The sequence below is a fragment of the Panthera pardus genome, unplaced genomic scaffold (assembly GCF_024362965.1).
Source record: "Panthera pardus isolate Hobbes unplaced genomic scaffold, ASM2436296v1 HiC_scaffold_1, whole genome shotgun sequence".
NCBI lineage: Eukaryota > Metazoa > Chordata > Mammalia > Carnivora > Felidae > Panthera > Panthera pardus.
The window spans coordinates 24,084,616-24,096,828 of NW_026526654.1; positions in this window are offsets into that span (position 1 = coordinate 24,084,616).

The following is a 12,213-nucleotide window of genomic DNA, read 5'->3' on the forward strand; positions in this document are numbered from 1 at the left end:
ATAGTCCAAATCATTAGCCATTAGGGAAATGCAATTCAAAACCACAATGAGGTACCACTTCATACTTGATAGAATGGCTATAACCAAGAGTTGGTGAGGATATGGAGAAATGGGGATTTTCACATATTGTTATTGAGAATGTAAAATGGCACAGCCACTTTAGAAAACAAACATCAAAATGTTAAATGTCGACTTACCATATGACCCAGCAATTCCACTCCTAGATATATAGTTAAGAGGATTGAAAACATGTTCACACAAAATCTTGTTACACGGACGTTCCTAACTTATATAATCAAAAACAGTTCAGGTGCCTATCAACAAGAGAGTGGGTAAACTGTGCTAAATCCATTCAATAAAATATTGTTTGACTATAAACAAGGAATAAAGTACTGATACACGTTACAACATCAATGAACTCTGAAGAAGATTATGCTAAGTGAAAGAAGCTGGTCACAAAAGGCCACAAATTGTAGGCTTCCATTTATGTGAAATGACCAGGATAGATAAATCCATACAGGCAAGATTAGTGGTATCCTGGGGCTGGGAGTAAAGAATAGGGAGTGACTACTAATGTGGATAGGGTTTCTTTCAGGGGGTTGATGAAAATACTCTAACATTAGGTAGTGGTGATGGTTGCACATATCCATGAATTTACTAAAAATATTTAATTGTACACATTTATTTTTTTGTTTTTCAGAGAGAGCACATGTGAGCAGGGGAGAGGGGCAGAAGGAGAGAGAGAAAGAATCTTAAGCAGGCTCCATGCTCTGCACTGAGCCTGACACCAGGCTCAATCCCATGACCCTGGGATCATGACCTGAGACTAAATCAAGAGTCAGACACTCAACCAACTGAGCCACCCAGTCACCCCTAACTGTACACTTTAAATGAGTAAATTATAGGGGCGCCTGGGTGGCTCAGTCAGTTAGGCGGCCGACTTTGTCTCAGGTCATGATCTCGCGGTCCGTGAGTTCGAGCCCTGCGTCGGGCTCCGTGCTGACAGCACAGAGCCTGGAGCCTGTTTCAGATTCTGTGTCTCCCTCTCTCTGACCCTCCCCCGTTCATGCTCTGTCTCTCTCTGTCTCAAAAATAAATAAACGTTAAAAAAAATTTTTTTTTAAAAATGAGTAAATTATATCAATTATAACTCAATAGAGTTCTCTAAAAAAAAAAAAGAAAAGAAAAAGTAAAAGGATGGAAAAAATATTTATCATGCAGATACTAATCAAAAGAAAGACAGCTGGGGTGAGTATCTAAAGTAGGCAAACCTATAGAAACAAAGTGGAATGGTGGTTCTCAGCAGTTTGAGGGAGACAGAATGGGGAGCTGTTGTTTCAGTTTTACATTATGGAAAAGCTCTATTGCATAATAATTGTGAATATACTTAAGACTACTAAATGGTACACTTACAAGTGGTTAACATGGGGCCCCTGGGTGGCTCAGTCAGTTAGGCATCAGGCCCTTGGTTTCAGCTCAGGTCATGATTTCATGGTTCCTGGGATTGAGCCCCGCGTTGGGCTCTGTGCTGATAGCTTGGAGACTGCTTGGGATATACTCTCTCTCCCTCTCTCTCTCTCTGCCTCCTCCCCCCTGCCAAAATAAATAAATAAACTTTTTTTTTTCAAGTGGTTAGGGGCATCTGGGTGGCTCAGTCGGTTAAGCACCCAACTCTTGATTTTGGCTCCGGTCATGATCTCATGGTTCATGAGATCAAGCATGTCAGGCTCTGCACTGTCAAGAAGGGATTCTCTCTCTGCCCTTCCCCTGCTCATGTTCTCTCTCTCCCTAACCTCCAACTCCAGGAACAACCTGAAAAGGCTTCCTTAGCGTGCGCATGTGGCTTCATGGGTTCAAGCTCCTCATCAGGCTCTGTGCTGGCAGAGCAAAGCCTGCTTGGGATTCTCTCTCTCACCCCCTCGCTCTCTGCCCCTCCCCGACTCGTGCTGTTTCTGTCTCTCTCAAAGTAAAAATAACTTCTAAAAAAGTGGTTAATAGGGTTTATTTTGCTATACCTTTTTTACCACAATTTTTAAAATGTACTAAATCTCAGGACAGCTGTGGAAAAAGACATTTAAAAAAAGAAAATGCTGGGGCACCTGGGAGGCTCAGTTGTTTGAGCGTCCGACTTCAGCACAGGTCATGATCTCCACCTGATTGTGAGTTCGAGCCCCGTGTCAGGTTCTGTGATGACAGCTCAGAGCCTAGAGTCTGCTTCAGATTCTGTGTCTCCCTCTCTCTCTGCCCCTCCCCTGCTCATGCTCTGTCTCTGTCTCTCAAAAATGAATAAGTGGAAAGAAAGAAAGAAAGAAAGAAAGAAAGAAAGAAAGAAAGAAAGAAAGAAAGAAAGATGCCAGATGACTGATTAATATGGGACAAAGTAGAATTCAAAGCAAAACAAAATGACCAGGGATAAAGAGGGACGTTACAAATGATAAACGGATCAATTCAATGAGAAGACATAAAAATTCTAGAGGATATGCACCTAACAACAGATCTTCAAAATACACGAAGCTAAAACTAACAGAACTGAAAGATAAAAGAGAGAAATTTATAATTTTAGTTGGAGACATTAATACTTCTCTCTCAGTAATACATAGAATGAGTACACAGAATCAGCAAGGAAAATCAGAAGAACTGTTCATTAGCCAACTGAATCCATCTGACATTTATAGAACACTACTGAATACACATTCTTTTTTTAAAAAAAACGTTTATTTATTTTTGAGAGAGAGAGAGAGAGAACATGGGCAGGGGAGGTGCAGCGAGAGGGGGGCACAGAGGATCCAAAGTGCAGAGATAGCAGAGACAGCACAGAGCCCAATGCTCTCTCAGCAACTGTGAGATCATGACCTGAGCCAAAGTCACACGTTCAACCAAGTGAGCCACCCAGGTGCCCCACAAATACACATTCTTTTTAGGTGCACATGGAATATTCGCCAAGATAAACCATATCCTACATCATAAAACAAAACTTCACCAATTTAAAATAATTGCAATCATAAAATAAAAGAACTCATTATATAAAGTATGTTCTCTGACCATGATACAACTAACCAAGAAATCAATAACAGAAAGGTAATAGGGAAATCTTCAAATATTTCTAAACAACACACTTCTAAGTAACCCATGAGTCAAAAGGGAAGCCTCAACAGAAATTAGAAAACATTAGAACTGAATAAAAAAGAAAATACAACATATGAAAATTTCTGGGATACAGTCACTAATTCCAACACAGTTCCTATGAAACTCCCCATGAGGCAACTCCTGTACAGCTCCCTACAAGTAGGCAATAATGTATCCGACGTCTTCTGGTTGCCCAGGCATAGAAAGAAAAATAGAGCTTGAATCCATGTGAAATGAACACATGTCATTTACACTTCCATTGGCCATAACTAGAGACATGACTCCATGTAACTTCAAAGGCACTGGGGAGTTTGTTGGGGCACCCACACAGTTGACAATCAGTGTATCTGATTCAGTGAGCAAGAGTGATAACAGAGTTACCAGTCAGAAAGTTTTATAGCTCAAGGTGGTAATGGCCAAGATGGAAAGAAGTGGTAGGATTTGGAATCTACTTTGGAGGCGGAGCCAACAGGCCTGCTGATGGATGGAGGGCAGTAAATGAGGCCTCGTTTATGAAAAGGAGCCAGCCACTTTAGGAGGCTCACAGAGGAATAGCAAATACAAACCTACTTGTCCACCCAAAATGGAACTGCAAAATAAAAGTTCAAAACATATCAAGAGCTGTCATGCCAAGAAAGACGGGCAACGGAGCCTGAATTCACAGAAGAGGAAATTAACTTTATAGACTAAGGATGCTTTATAGACATAAATGCAAGAAATACAAGAACATCCATACAAGACACCCAATACAATACATCCGCAAATGCAAGAAAGGAAGTACGGAACAAAATAGGCATAAACGAAATGAGAACAGGAGGATATAAAAAAGAATAATTGTGTTAACTTCCTAGGGCTGCCATAATAAATTGCCACAAACTGTGTGCTTTAAAAACAATAGAAATTTATTTTTCTTATAGTTCTGGAAACCAGAAGTCCAAAATCTAGGAGCTGACAGGGCCATCCTCTCTCTGAAGGCTCTAGAAAAGAATCTTTGCTGGTTTTTCCCTCCTTTCTGGTGGTCCCTAGCAATCCTTGGCATGCCTTAGCCTGTAGTCATCATTCTAATCTTGGCTTCCACCTTTGTGTGGCATTGTTGTGTGTGTCCTCTCCTCTTTTTCTTCACCGATTACATCTGCCAAGACCCTATTTCCAAATAAAGTCACATTCTGAGGCTCTGAGCAAACTAGAATTTGGGGGTAAGAGGAATTATTTAACCCACCACAATAATTAATAAATAATCTTGGAAATTAAAAAAAAAAAAAAAAAAGATTAGTTCCTGAAATTTAAAACATACCACTATCAGAAACTCTTAGACCAGGCACACACAAAAATCTTAGTAAGGATTGGAAACCCCCAGAAAATCTTAGTAAATGTGAACAAAAACTTAACAAGCTTTTCTAATACTTTATCTAAGAGCTCTGTATGACAAAAAAAGATGATGTTCTGCCTATCAAATAGGACTTTTTTTTTTTTTCAAATCGCAACATTTACAAAAATCTACCAAATCCTAGTTCACAAAGGAAATTTTACAAATTCCTAAAAATCATTATCATACAGGGGAACCTGGGTGGCTCAGTTGGTTAAGCATCCTACTCTTGATTTCGGCTCAGGCCATGATCTCACCTTTCCTGAGTTCGAGCTCTGAGTTGGGTTCTGTGCTGAGCCTGGAGTCTGCTTGGAATTTTCTCTCCCTCTCTCTCTGCCCCTCCCCTGCTCATGCTATAAATAAATAAATAAATAAATAAATAAATAAGCAAACAAACATTAAAAAAATCACTATCATGCATTTCACTTCACTTTACTTTCATTTCATGTTCATTTTACATTCATTTCATGTTCATTTCATGTTCACTTTAGTGCAATTACATTGAAAGTCCACAAAAAGCAGATTTTTTTTTCCAAGTCATGTGCTTGGAAACAAAAAAATATATATCTCTAAATTACTCATGGTAAAAACAAAATCATCACGAAAATTCCAAATTACACAAAACAAGGTGATAATGAAAATGCTACATTATCGTAATTTGTGGAATATTGCTACAGCAAGTGAAATGGCCGATATGTTCAGCTCAGGATGCTAGAAACACTATAAGGCAGGAATAAAGAAATAGAAGGAAAGAAATAATGAAAAAATGAGCAGAAATTACTGTATTGGGAGTGGCAAAGAAATATGAGGGATCTAAACCAAAAAGCTCACTATTGATAGAAGTTACAAAACAGACATAAATAGAACAAGCTAAAAAAAAAAAATCGAGAAAAGGCAGATTAGAATTTAAAAGGAGCACACAACTACAAATATGGTGGAGATGTTTTAATTTATAAGATAAATAAAGATAAATAAGATAAAGATAAATAAAACATTGTCTTTATGCCAATAAGTTCGAAAGTAGAGATGAAAAGAAAAATAGAATGTCTGGATAAGCCAATAGCTGTTAAAGAAAGTAAATTAGTAATTATGTGTCTCTTCCTAAAAAAAGCCACCTGGCCCTCACAGATTTGTAATCCCTGCTATATACAAAGTATTTCAGAGTATTTTCAAAAAGAGGAAAATTTCTCCAACTCATTTTAAGAGGCTAGATGATAAAATTGGAAAGAAAAGAAAGTCATCAACTAAATTATGAGACTAGATAAAGCAGTCTTAAATGGAATATTTCCAGATCAAATTCAGGTAGTTAAAAATGAAAGATAAAGAAGAGGTTATCCTGGGATACAAGGATAGATCAGTATCAAAACGTCTTTCAATGAAATATGTCAAATTAACAGGTAGATGAAAAATCATTCTAATATATTTAATCCTTAAATAACATACAGCACCCATTCATGTTTAAAAAAAATAGGGATAGGGGCGCCTGGGTGGCGCAGTCGGTTAAAGCGTCCGACTTCAGCCAGGTCACGATCTCACGGTCCGTGAGTTCGAGCCCCGCGTCGGGCTCTGAGCTGATGGCTCGGAGCCTGGAGCCTGTTTCCGATTCTGTGTCTTCCTCTCTCTCTGTCCCTCCGCCGTTCATGCTCTGTCTCTCTCTGTCCCAAAAATAAAATAAACGTTGAAAAAAAAAAAAATTAAAAAAAAAAAAAAAATAGGGGTGCCTGGGTGGCTCAGTCAGTTGGGCATCCAACTGCTGATTTCAGCTCAGGTCATGATCTCATGGTTCCTGAAATGGAGCCCCATGTTGGGCTCTGGGCTGACAGTGTGGAGCCTGCTTGGGATTCTCTCTCTCTCTCTCTCTCTCTCTCTCTCTCTCTCTCCCTCTCCCCTGCGATCTCTCTCTCTCTCTTTCTCTCAAAATAAATAAATAAACTTTAAAAATAAATAAATAATCTCAGCAAAATATGGAAGCAAACTAACTGCTTTAATTTGGTAATTGATATTTACCAAAACTTCTACTTTGAAGGTGGTAGTGTCAGGTCAGTATCTCCTTTCCGTCTTGGAAATCATCCAAAGTCACCAGCATCACCACAACAAATAAGAAAGAGGAAAGCTAACTGCAATCTCAACAAAATGTAGAAGAATGTTGAATCTCCAATTCCCAAAGTAAGCGGGAGAAATGCCAAACGGTAGAGGAATCAGAGAGAGGATGCCTGATAATGCACATCTAAAAAAAAAAAAAAAAAAAAAAAAAAAAAAAAAAGTTTAAAAATGCAGCAAGATAGTTCTCCAAGGTAGAGGCATTTCCTATACTGCAAAACCCAAATACCTGGCTTGCAACAAGACGAATGAGATACACTGGTTGGTGACAGAAGCTACTTAGAGCACACTCTAGTTCCAAGAAACAAAAGATATAGACTTGAAATAAATGATGTTATTTATTATCAATAAATGATAATTGATTAATTATCATTTCCCAGAAGCAGTGTATCACCATGGAAGAGAAGAGAAACTTCACATGATGAACAGCCTTGTGGTTACATGTCTCCCTTTGCACAGAAGTAGTGAAAACTAGATCAATTCATACCAATCCTTGGATCATAAGAAAAATGAGGACCAGCATAGAACACAGCCCCATATTTTCCTCTATACAAACTTCCTACTGTTATGCCCAGAATTCGTGATCCCCAAAGACCACTAGGGAGCCGAGTCCGATGCAAAAGCAAAAGAACCTTTATTCGAGCTAGCTCGAGCTCAATCCCCTACCTGCACCGACGCAGCGGTGAGATACCAGGGAGAGAGAGCGAGTTTCAAAAGCACAAAGGTTTTATAGGGGTCTAGGGGCAGTTGGTGAGGTAATGGCTGTGGCCTCAGCCGATTGGCTGGGGAAGGGTCGTGGCCTCAGCCGATTGGTTGGGGAAGGGTCGGAGTCCTGTTACGCAGGTCGCTGGGCGTGTTTTGATCAGAAAGTTTGAACGGGTGAGCGGGAGGTTACTCAAGGGGAGGAGGCGCAGTCTGAGGTTTCTGTGAATTTCCCGGAAAAGGGGTCATGTCGGGGACATAGTCACTCAAGGTGGAGAACACAGAACAAGATGGAGTCGGCCGGCGTAGGCCCGCCCTTTCATTCCCCCCTTGTCATGTAACTTACGGACCCAATCATGGGACCGGCTGCATTTATGGTGACAAGGGGAACAGAGTTTGGAAGTTTACGCTAAGTTCTGGGAAGCATGTGTCCCTGGGGTGGCTCTGGGAGGTCTAATTAAGTATTGTCCCTGAGCTGGTATCTATGATCTGCCAGGTGATGTTTTGGGGGGTGTGGGGACTCCCGGTAGCATGAGCAATGACAAGCAGAGTTAACAGAGTTACCAATATTAGGTGGGTCGAATGTGCTGTAGCTTGAGCTTGAGCTTGAGCGGGTTGTGTTGGTCCCGACTGATGGCCCATCGCGTGACGAAGTCCTTCCGGATCGAGGAGGGGTCCACTGGCCGAACGTGGGTGTGATGGACCCAGGTCGCGATGCCGTCTACTTTGAGAGCGGTGGGGGTTGTCAGCACTACAATGTAGGGTCCCTTCCAGCGCGGCTCGAGAGTCTCTCGGTGGTGCCTCTTGACATAGACCCAGTCTCCCGGCTTGTACTGATGAGGTGTCGGGGTCGGGCCAGCCTCGTAGATGGCACGGAGGCGCGGCCAAATATCCTCGTGCGCCCTCTGGAGCCCTCTCAAGGAAAGAAAAAGTTCTTGATCTTTAAACTCTGCAAGAAGTTCAGCTCGAAGGCTGGGAATAACAGGGGGTGGCCTGCCAAACATGATCTCGTAGGGAGTAAAACCCAGAGTGTAAGGAGTGTTTCTAACCCGGTAAAGGGCGTACGGTAGGAGAGTCACCCAGTCCCCGCCAGTCTCCATGGTTAATTTGGTAAGGGTCTCTTTTAGGGTTATATTCATTCTTTCTACCTGTCCTGAGCTCTGGGGCCTATAAGCACAATGTAATTTCCAGTTTGCCCCCACCGCCTTGGCTACTGCCTGTGTTACCTGAGAGATAAAAGCTGGTCCATTGTCTGATCCTACCATGGCAGGAAAACCATACCTGGGTAAGATGTCTTCTAGTAGCTTCTTAGCCACCGTCTGAGCCGTTTCATGCTTGGTTGGGTATGCCTCCACCCAGCCAGAGAAGGTGTCTGTAAATACTAAAAGATATTTATAACCATACTTTCCTGGTTTGACTTCAGTGAAGTCGACTTCCCATTGGGCTCCCGGTCTGGTGCCTCTGAGCCTGGTTCCTTTTTTATTTGATGTGGCTTTCGCGTTGGTGAGTTGGCAGGTCTTGCAGGCAGATACAACTTGCTCTATTTTGGTGTCCTGTTGGTGAATCTTGATTCCGGCATGTCGGATTAAGTCTTTTAATTTTCGGGCCCCCATGTGAGTAGACCGATGCATGTGCTCTAATATTGAGACTCCGAGCCGGTCTGGCAGCACGAGCTCCTTGTTAGGTGTATACCACCATCCCTTTATCTCCTGGGCCATGGGGAGTTTCTTGATCCGCTGTAACTCCTCCTGGGAGTATTTGGGCTGGTCTGGTAAAAATGGGTCTCCCGGGTCTGGTAGTTGTATGGTCATGGTGGGGACTGGAGTAAGGGCTACTGCCTTGGCTGCCTGGTCAGCCTTTCGATTACCTCTAGCTACTGGGTTATCAGCTTTTTGGTGCCCTTGGCAGTGGATAATGGCTAGCTTGGCAGGAAGCCATAAGGCCGTAAGCAGGTTAAGTATCTCCTGCTTATTTTTTATAGTCCGTCCTTCTGCCGTCAGTAACCCCCTCTCCTGATAAATTGCCCCATGAATATGAGCTGTGGCAAATGCATAACGGCTGTCTGTGTAGATGTTAAGCCGTCTTCCAGCTCCCAGCATCAGCGCCTTGGTGAGGGCTATGAGCTCCGCTCGCTGGGCTGACGTTCCGGAGGGTAGAGCCTCCGCCCATACGGTGTCCATTTCGGTGACCACCGCTGCACCCGCATACCTGTGTCCATCTCGCACAAAGCTGCTGCCATCAGTGAACCAAGTAGCCTCGGCATCGGGGAGGGGCTGGTCGGTCAGGTCCATCCGGAATCCATGTACTTGTTCCAGGATTCCCGCACAGTCATGTAGTGGAGCACCTAGGTCAGGGTCGGGCAGCAGGGTTGCAGGATTGAGGGCTGCACTGGGGTGGAACCGCACTCGTGGAGGGTTGAGTAGGAGGCTCTGGTAATGAGTCACACGTGTATTGCTCATCCATCTATCAGGAGGCTGTTTCAGGACCGCTTCAATGGCGTGTGGGGTTGTGATCCAGATCTCCTGTCCTAGGGTCAGTTTGTCTGCATCCTTGACTAGGAGTGCTGTCGCCGCAATAATTCTTAGGCATGGCGGCCAGCCGGCAGCCACTGGGTCTAGTTTCTTAGACAGGTAAGCCACTGGGCGGTTCCAGGGGCCTAAGGCTTGAGTTAGAACCCCTTTTGCTATTCCCTTATGTTCGTCTACAAAGAGGTGGAAGGGTTTCGTAATGTCTGGTAGGCCCAGGGCTGGGGCACTTAGGAGGGCCTTTTTTAACCGATTAAAGGCAATTTCTTCTTTTTCAGTCCATTTAAATGTTTTCCCCTCTTTGGTAGCTTCATATAGGGGCCTGGCGATCTCAGCAAAACCTGGAACCCAGAGGCGGCAGTAGCCGGCTGATCCTAGGAATTCCCTCACTTCTCTTCGGGAGGTGGGAGTAGGGATCTTTAGGACAGTTTCTTTTCTGGCATCTGATAACCGCCGCTGTCCGCCCTCCAGGATATATCCCAGGTAACTTACCCTCTCCCTGCATATCTGAGCCTTCTTCGCAGATGCCCGGTACCCTAAAGCCCCCAGGGTAGCCAGCAGGTCCTGGGTCCCTCGCTCACAGTCTTTGGCCGTGTCAGCAGCAATCAGGATGTCATCTACGTACTGTAGGAGGGTGAGGCCAGGGTGCTCCCTTCTGTACTCACCCAGGTCCTCGTGTAGTGCCTCATCGAAGATGGTGGGTGAATTTTTGAATCCCTGAGGTAGCCGTGTCCAGGTGAGTTGCCCACTGTAGCCCTCCTCCGGATCATGCCACTCGAAGGCGAACAGGGGTTGGCTCTGGGGTGCCAGCGGCAGACTGAAGAAGGCGTCCTTTAAATCTAGTACAGTATACCAGACCCTGGAGGGCGCCAAGGAGCTCAAGAGAGTATATGGGTTGGGAACAGTTGGGTGTATGTCCGCGACCCTCTTATTTACTTCCCGGAGGTCTTGTACCGGTCGGTAGTCATTTGTGTGAGGCTTTTTGACCGGCAGTAAGGGGGTGTTCCAGGCAGACTGGCAAGGAACTAGTACCCCTAGGCTTCGTAGTCTCCGGATGTGTGGCTGGATCCCCTTCCGGGCCTCCTGTGACATGGGGTATTGTTTGATCCTTACCAGACTCTCTCCTGGCTTGAGCTCTACCAGGACTGGGGTCCTATGAGCGGCTAGTCCCATCCCCCCCCCAGTCTCTGCCCAAACCGAGGGGAATTCTTGTAGCCATCTGTCTATATTATCCTCTCTCGGGAGCGCCTCCTGGTGGAGGAGGTATTCATCCTCCAGTTTCATGGTCAGGACCTGGATGGGGTGGCCCTTGCCATCGGTGACCTGAGGCCCCCCTTGTCTGAAAGTTATCTGAGCTCCAATCTTGGTCAGTAAGTCCTGTCCTAACAGAGGGTAGGGGCATTCTGGTATTACCATAAAGGAGTGGGATACCCGGCCCGTTCCCAAATCTACTGTTCTTCGGGTAGTCCATGAATACTGGCTCATACCAGTTGCCCCTTGTACCCAGGACTTCTTGCTGGCTAGTTTTCCTTGTGGGGTGCGGAGGACCGAATGTTGTGCTCCGGTGTCGACAAGGAAGTCAACAGGGGTCCCCTCCACTTTAAGAGTTACCCTGGGTTCAGGGAGAGGGTCCGAACCCCGACTCCCCTAATCACTTAGTTCATCTAGCTCTAGGACTTTTACTCGATCAGTCTTGCTTCCTTTCCCGCCGGCCCTTTTCAGACAATCTCGGGCCCAATGCCCTATCTCCTTGCAGTATGCGCACTGATCCTTCTGCAGCCTCTGCTTCCCCCCCTTGGTGGTTCTTTTACCTTTTCTTGCGTCGTCTGCCAGCTGCCAGAGACGGCAGTCTCGTTCCTCAGGGGAGTCAGCAGTGGTAGCTAGTAGTATTCTCGCCAGGTCTCGAGTCTACTTACTGCTGGCAGCCACCATGGCGCGAGCCTGCTTGTCCTCAGGAAGCTCCCGGTTATTATATACCTTTTCGGCTACCACCAGTAAGTCCTGCAGACTTTTTTCTCCTAGTCTATCTATTTTCTGTAATTTTCTCCTAATGTCTATGGCCGATTGGTTTACAAAGGCCATGATAACAGCTGCCTTGCTTTCCGGAGCCTCTGGATCCATGGGGGTATAGGTACGGAATGCCTCCATGATCCGTTCTAAAAAGGCAGCCGGAGATTCATCTTTTCCCTGTTGTACATTTCCTACCTTGGCCAAATTGGTTGGCTTTCTAGCAGCCATTCGGAGACCCCCCATTAGAGTCTGGCGGTAGACCCGGAGCCTCTCCTTACCTTCTGCCGTGTTGAAATCCCACTGGGGCCGAGTTAAGGGGAAGGAGGCATCTATCTGAGCCTGGTTGGTGGTGGGATTCCCGTCTGTGCCCGGAACTAGTTTTCG